Below are 8,541 nucleotides of genomic sequence, written 5' to 3' on the forward strand. Positions count from 1 at the left end.
CAACCTTTTGCAAGGAACCGAATTACTGCATCAACCTTGTGAACATGCAAACACATAATCTCATCAGCATAATAATAAGTGTCTTATGTTATTGATTGGTCTACACCAGACAGGCTCGTTCGTATAATAATCATAATAATTATAATTAAGAAAAATAATTTGAATAAATAAGAATAATATTAATTAATGATAATAATCATCATAATAAATAATTATTATAATTCAATTTAATTAGCGCTTTTCATCAAGTATCTCAAAGCACTGTACATGTCACAGCAGCAGCAGCCACTCAGCATACAAATAATAAAAATATAAATACATTTTAAGAATCCAATTAGTAAGTGAACTAAAAGTGTCACAAGCGGAATCGAATATAAACAGGTTTCTAAGTCGCATTAAACAGATGTTGTTTATGTCGTTTATTGTGAAAATTCCGTCACAGTTTCTATGATCACTGTTTCATTGCTTTCATGGCTTTATTTTGGTGATTTCGAAAAGTGTTTAGTTAGACTGATGGCCTTAATCTAAGTTGTTTTGTGGTTGTTGTTGTTGTTTGACTTGCATCCCACTGGGATTTTTGCACACAACGTTGGTGTACGGTGCTTTTTCTGCAATATTTTGCTGTCTTTTCTTGGATTTTATGTTTGCACTCAGTCACATATTCACTTTAAGATGTTTTCTTGTTCATGTTTTTTGTTTGTTGCGGTTGCACCCGATTCAAGAGCCGAATGGCTCACAGGGCCACACCTAATACATGAACTTGAACTTTCTCTCTCGAGGGAGAGTGGGGCCCTGATGTGTCTCAGAGGAGTCTGGGTGCGACACGGGGACACATATTTCTTGTATTACTTCAGGATAAATACGTGTTAATTTTAATCCATATGTTGGGTTTTTTTCTGACTTTATGTGAACGAAAATACACATATCCGCCCGTTTTCTTATTGAAAATTGTACATTTCAAAATATCAATGTCCTGGTCACAAAAGCAAAGATTGTGGGGAATAACAGCCACTCTCTGTACTTTTGAGGCATAAGCAATTAGGAACTAACACTTACTACCCAGGAACAAAACTCGTGTTACATCGTGTTATCGATCCCACGTGCACTCGGAATCGATTCTGCTTTGTTGCTCTTTTGCGAATCGATTTGTCTACACGTTCACTTACGCGGGAAGCAACATCGATACATACACCGCTTTAACTTTATTTAACTTTCTTTTAAAAGAAGCGATACTTTTTATTTCACGCGCACAATGAGATTCGTATCTAAATCGCTCACCGTTGACAATCTCACGAACACTGACTCATCCTTGGTATTGTCTCAGACTTCGATTCGATTCAGTAATCGAGTGTATTTCTTATTCAATTATTGCAATGCTGCCTCGTCTGAATATAGATTAATTATCGACGGATTTTTGTTTAATCTCTCACGCTGCCTCCCTCGTTCCAATAGCAGACGTTCCAATCGTAGCCATTCATCTCCTAGCCGATGTTAATATTGCTAATCGGAATCGACGTCCTCGATTCACGCGATCGATTCTCTTTGAAATTGCGCTGGATAGGAATCGCTGGTGATCGATCATTGTCCCGAAAAAGAGCTTCATAGCTCATCGGATTCCTCCAGCAAACGTAAAAGTGACACCCAAATAAAATTTCCCCCCTAAATTAATTTTCTTTGCACGTTCATTTCTGTTTAAATAAACCTTACTTTGAAATGAATATAGTGCACGTGAAGTTTTATATCGTGACATGAGGGTGACGATAATTCGTCATCTGGAGCACCGCAGCACATCGATGCACGAGAGGGCGCTAGAGATTTGACAGCAGCGAGGAGGCATCGTGGGCTACTCCTCATTTATTCTAGATTTGAAGCTTTCGTGACTGCAAGTATTCATATTCTTAGGTTTTTTTCGGTAAAGTCACGTAGGTAAAAAAAATTAAAATTAATAAAAGTAAAATAAAAATAAAATTAAAATTCACGACGTTTCGGAGGCAACACAAGCTTCCGTCTTCAGGTGGAACCGTCACAGCACGATAGTTGTATCAAATCTCACTCCCCTCACAGTCTCACTCCCTCACCCTCCTCACCCTCATCACCCTCCTCACCCTCCTGACCCTCATCACCCTCCTCACCCTCCTCACCCTCATCACCCTCCTCAACCTCATCACCCTCCTCACCCTCATCACCCTCATCACCCTCCTCACCCTCATCACCCTCTTCACCCTCCTCACCCTCATCACCCTCCTCACCCTCCTCACCCTCATCACACTCATCACCCTCCTGACCCTCATCACCCTCCTCACCCTCCTCACCCTCATCACCCTCCTCAACCTCATCACCCTCCTCACCCTCATCACCCTCATCACCCTCCTCACCCTCATCACCCTCCTCACCCTCATCACCCTCCTCATTCTACTCACCCTCATCACCCTCCTCACCCTCATCACCCTCATCACACTCCTCACCCTCCTCACCCTCCTCACCCTCATCACACTCCTCACCCTCATCACCCTCCTCACACTCCTCACCCTCATCACCCTCCTCACACTCATCACCCTCATCACCCTCCTCACACTCCTCACCCTCCTCACCCTCATCACCCTCCTCACCCTCATCACACTCCTCACCCTCATCACCCTCCTCACACTCCTCACCCTCATCACCCTCCTCACACTCATCACCCTCATCACCCTCCTCACACTCCTCACCCTCCTCACCCTCCTCACCCTCATCACCCTCCTCACACTCCTCACCCTCCTCACCCTCCTCACACTCCTCACCCTCATCACCCTCCTCACCCTCATCACACTCATCACCCTCATCACACTCATCACCCTCATCACCCTCCTCACACTCCTCACACTCATCACCCTCATCACCCTCCTCACACTCATCACCCTCATCACACTCATCACCCTCATCACCCTCATCACACTCCTCACACTCCTCACACTCATTACCCTCATCACCCTCCTCACACTCATCACCCTCATCACACTCATCACCCTCATCACCCTCCTCACCCTCCTCACACTCCTCACACTCATCACCCTCCTCACCCTCATCACCCTCATCACCCTCCTCACACTCCTCACCCTCATCACCCTCCTCACACTCATCACCCTCATCACCCTCCTCACACTCCTCACCCTCCTCACCCTCCTCACACTCCTCACCCTCCTCACCCTCCTCACCCTCATCACCCTCCTCACCCTCATCACACTCATCACACTCATCACACTCATCACTCTCCTCACCCTCCTCACACTCCTCACACTCCTCACACTCATCACCCTCATCACCCTCATCACCCTCATCACCCTCCTCACCCTCATCACCCTCCTCACACTCATCACCCTCATCACACTCATCACCCTCATCACCCTCCTCACACTCCTCACACTCATCACCCTCATCACCCTCCTCACACTCATCACCCTCCTCACACTCATCACCCTCATCACCCTCCTCACCCTCCTCACACTCCTCACACTCATCACCCTCCTCACCCTCATCACCCTCATCACCCTCCTCACCCTCATCACCCTCATCACCCTCCTCACACTCCTCACCCTCCTCACCCTCATCACTCTCCTCACACTCATCACCCTCATCTCCCTCCTCACCCTCATCACCCTCCTCACACTCATCACCCTCATCACCCTCATCACCCTCCTCACACTCCTCACACTCATCACCCTCATCACCCTCCTCACACTCATCACCCTCATCACACTCATCAACCTCATCACCCTCATCACACTCCTCACACTCCTCACACTCCTCACACTCATCACCCTCATCACCCTCCTCACACTCATCACCCTCCTCACACTCATCACCCTCATCACCCTCCTCACCCTCCTCACACTCCTCACACTCATCACCCTCCTCACCCTCATCACCCTCATCACCCTCCTCACCCTCATCACCCTCATCACCCTCCTCACACTCCTCACCCTCCTCACCCTCATCACCCTCCTCACACTCATCACCCTCATCACCCTCCTCACCCTCATCACCCTCATCACCCTCCTCACACTCCTCACCCTCCTCACCCTCATCACCCTCCTCATTCTACTCACCCTCATCACCCTCCTCACCCTCATCACCCTCATCACACTCCTCACCCTCCTCACCCTCATCACACTCCTCACCCTCATCACCCTCCTCACACTCCTCACCCTCATCACCCTCCTCACCCTCATCACACTCCTCACCCTCATCACCCTCCTCACACTCCTCACCCTCATCACCCTCCTCACACTCATCACCCTCATCACCCTCCTCACACTCCTCACCCTCCTCACCCTCATCACCCTCCTCACCCTCCTCACCCTCATCACCCTCCTCACACTCATCACCCTCATCACACTCCTCACACTCATCACCCTCATCACCCTCCTCACACTCCTCACCCTCCTCACCCTCATCACCCTCCTCACACTCCTCACCCTCCTCACCCTACTCACACTCCTCACACTCCTCACCCTCATCACCCTCATCACCCTCATCACACTCCTCACCCTCCTCACCCTCCTCACACTCCTCAAACTCCTCACCCTCATCACCCTCATCACCCTCTTCACCCTCATCACACTCATCACACTCATCACCCTCCTCACCCTCCTCACACTCCTCACACTCCTCACACTCATCACCCTCCTCACCCTCATCACCCTCATCACCCTCCTCACACTCATCACCCTCATCACACTCATCACCCTCATCACCCTCATCACACTCATCACCCTCCTCACACTCCTCACACTCATCACCTTCCTCACCCTCATCACCCTCATCACCCTCATCACCCTCCTCACACTCATCACCCTCATCACCCTCATCACACTCATCACCCTCATCACCCTCCTCACCCTCCTCACACTCCTCACACTCATCACCCTCCTCACCCTCATCACCCTCATCACCCTCCTCACACTCATCACCCTCATCACACTCATCACCCTCATCACCCTCATCACACTCATCACCCTCCTCACACTCCTCACACTCATCACCTTCCTCACCCTCCTCACCCTCATCACCCTCATCACCCTCCTCACACTCATCACCCTCCTCACACTCATCACCCTCATCACCCTCCTCACACTCATCACCCTCATCACCCTCCTCACACTCCTCACCCTCCTCACCCTCATCACCCTCCTCACACTCCTCACCCTCATCACCCTCATCACCCTCATCAAACTCATCACCCTCATCACCCTCCTCACCCTCCTCACACTCCTCACACTCCTCACACTCATCACCCTCCTCACCCTCATCACCCTCATCACCCTCCTCACACTCATCACCCTCATCACACTCATCACCCTCATCACCCTCATCACCCTCCTCACCCTCATCACCCTCCTCACACTCATCACCCTCATCACCCTCCTCACCCTCATCACCCTCATCACCCTCCTCACTCTCCTCACCCTCCTCACCCTCATCACCCTCCTCACACTCCTCACCCTCATCACCCTCCTCACACTCATCACCCTCATCACCCTCCTCACACTCCTCACCCTCCTCACCCTCATCACCCTCCTCACCCTCCTCACCCTCATCACCCTCCTCACACTCATCACCCTCATCACACTCCTCACACTCATCACCCTCATCACCCTCCTCACACTCCTCACCCTCCTCACCCTCATCACCCTCCTCACACTCCTCACCCTCCTCACCCTACTCACACTCCTCACACTCCTCACCCTCATCACCCTCCTCACACTCCTCAAACTCCTCACCCTCATCACCCTCATCACCCTCTTCACCCTCATCACACTCATCACACTCATCACCCTCCTCACCCTCCTCACACTCCTCACACTCCTCACCCTCATCACCCTCCTCACACTCCTCAAACTCCTCACCCTCATCACCCTCCTCACCCTCCTCACACTCATTCCTTCCTCACCCTCATCACCCTCATCACCCTCATCACCCTCCTCACACTCATCACCCTCATCACCCTCATCACACTCATCACCCTCATCACCCTCCTCACCCTCCTCACACTCCTCACACTCATCACCCTCCTCACCCTCATCACCCTCATCACCCTCCTCACACTCATCACCCTCATCACACTCATCACCCTCATCACCCTCATCACACTCATCACCCTCCTCACACTCCTCACACTCATCACCTTCCTCACCCTCCTCACCCTCATCACCCTCATCACCCTCCTCACACTCATCACCCTCCTCACACTCATCACCCTCATCACCCTCCTCACACTCATCACCCTCATCACCCTCCTCACACTCCTCACCCTCCTCACCCTCATCACCCTCCTCACACTCCTCACCCTCATCACCCTCATCACCCTCATCACACTCATCACCCTCATCACCCTCCTCACCCTCCTCACACTCCTCACACTCATCACCCTTCTCACCCTCATCACCCTCATCACCCTCCTCACACTCATCACCCTCATCACACTCATCACCCTCATCACCCTCATCACACTCATCACCCTCCTCACACTCCTCACACTCATCACCTTCCTCACCCTCCTCACCCTCATCACCCTCATCACCCTCCTCACACTCATCACCCTCCTCACACTCATCACCCTCATCACCCTCCTCACACTCATCACCCTCATCACCCTCCTCACACTCCTCACCCTCCTCACCCTCATCACCCTTCCCCACCCTCATCACCCTCATCACCCTCCTCACACTCCTCACCCTCCTCACCCTCATCACCCTCCTCACACTCATCACCCTCATCACCCTCCTCACCCTCATCACCCTCATCACCCTCCTCACACTCCTCACCCTCCTCACCCTCATCACCCTCATCACCCTCCTCATTCTACTCACCCTCATCACCCTCCTCACCCTCATCACCCTCATTACACTCCTCACCCTCCTCACCCTCATCACACTCCTCACCCTCATCACCCTCCTCACACTCCTCACCCTCATCACCCTCCTCACCCTCATCACACTCCTCACCCTCATCACCCTCCTCACACTCCTCACCCTCATCACCCTCCTCACACTCATCACCCTCATCACCCTCCTCACACTCCTCACCCTCCTCACCCTCATCACCCTCCTCACCCTCCTCACCCTCATCACCCTCCTCACACTCATCACCCTCATCACACTCCTCACACTCATCACCCTCATCACCCTCCTCACACTCCTCACCCTCCTCACCCTCATCACCCTCCTCACACTCCTCACCCTCCTCACCCTACTCACACTCCTCACCTCACCCTCATCACCCTCATCACCCTCATCACACTCCTCACCCTCCTCACCCTCCTCTCACTCCTCAACTCCTCACCCTCATCACCCTCATCACCCTCTTCACCCTCATCACACTCATCACCCTCATCACACTCATCACCCTCCTCACCCTCCTCACCCTCCTCACACTCCTCACACTCATCACCCTCCTCACCCTCATCACCCTCATCACCCTCCTCACACTCATCACCCTCATCACACTCATCACCCTCATCACCCTCATCACACTCATCACCCTCCTCACACTCCTCACACTCATCACCTTCCTCACCCTCATCACCCTCATCACCCTCATCACCCTCCTCACACTCATCACCCTCATCACCCTCATCACACTCATCACCCTCATCACCCTCCTCACCCTCCTCACACTCCTCACACTCATCACCCTCCTCACCCTCATCACCCTCATCACCCTCCTCACACTCATCACCCTCATCACACTCATCACCCTCATCACCCTCATCACACTCATCACCCTCCTCACACTCCTCACACTCATCACCTTCCTCACCCTCCTCACCCTCATCACCCTCATCACCCTCCTCACACTCATCACCCTCCTCACACTCATCACCCTCATCACCCTCCTCACACTCATCACCCTCATCACCCTCCTCACACTCCTCACCCTCCTCACCCTCATCACCCTCCTCACACTCCTCACCCTCATCACCCTCATCACCCTCATCACCTCCTCACCCTCCTCACACTCCTCACACTCATCACCCTCCTCACCCTCATCACCCTCATCACCCTCCTCACACTCATCACCCTCATCACACTCATCACCCTCATCACCCTCATCACACTCATCACCCTCCTCACACTCCTCACACTCATCACCTTCCTCACCCTCCTCACCCTCATCACCCTCATCACCCTCATCACCCTCCTCACACTCATCACCCTCCTCACACTCATCACCCTCATCACCCTCCTCACACTCATCACCCTCATCACCCTCCTCACACTCCTCACCCTCCTCACCCTCATCACCTTCTCACACTCCTCACCCTCCTCACCCTCATCACCCTCATCACCCTCATCACACTCATCACCCTCCTCACCCTCCTCACACTCCTCACACTCCTCACACTCATCACCCTCCTCACCCTCATCACCCTCCTCACACTCATCACCCTCATCACACTCATCACCCTCATCACCCTCATCACACTCATCACCCTCCTCACACTCCTCACACTCATCACCTTCCTCACCCTCCTCACCCTCATCACCCTCATCACCCTCATCG

This window comes from Lampetra planeri, chromosome 63 (assembly GCF_965212315.1).
Source record: "Lampetra planeri chromosome 63, kcLamPlan1.2.h2, whole genome shotgun sequence".
Lineage (NCBI taxonomy): Eukaryota > Metazoa > Chordata > Hyperoartia > Petromyzontiformes > Petromyzontidae > Lampetra > Lampetra planeri.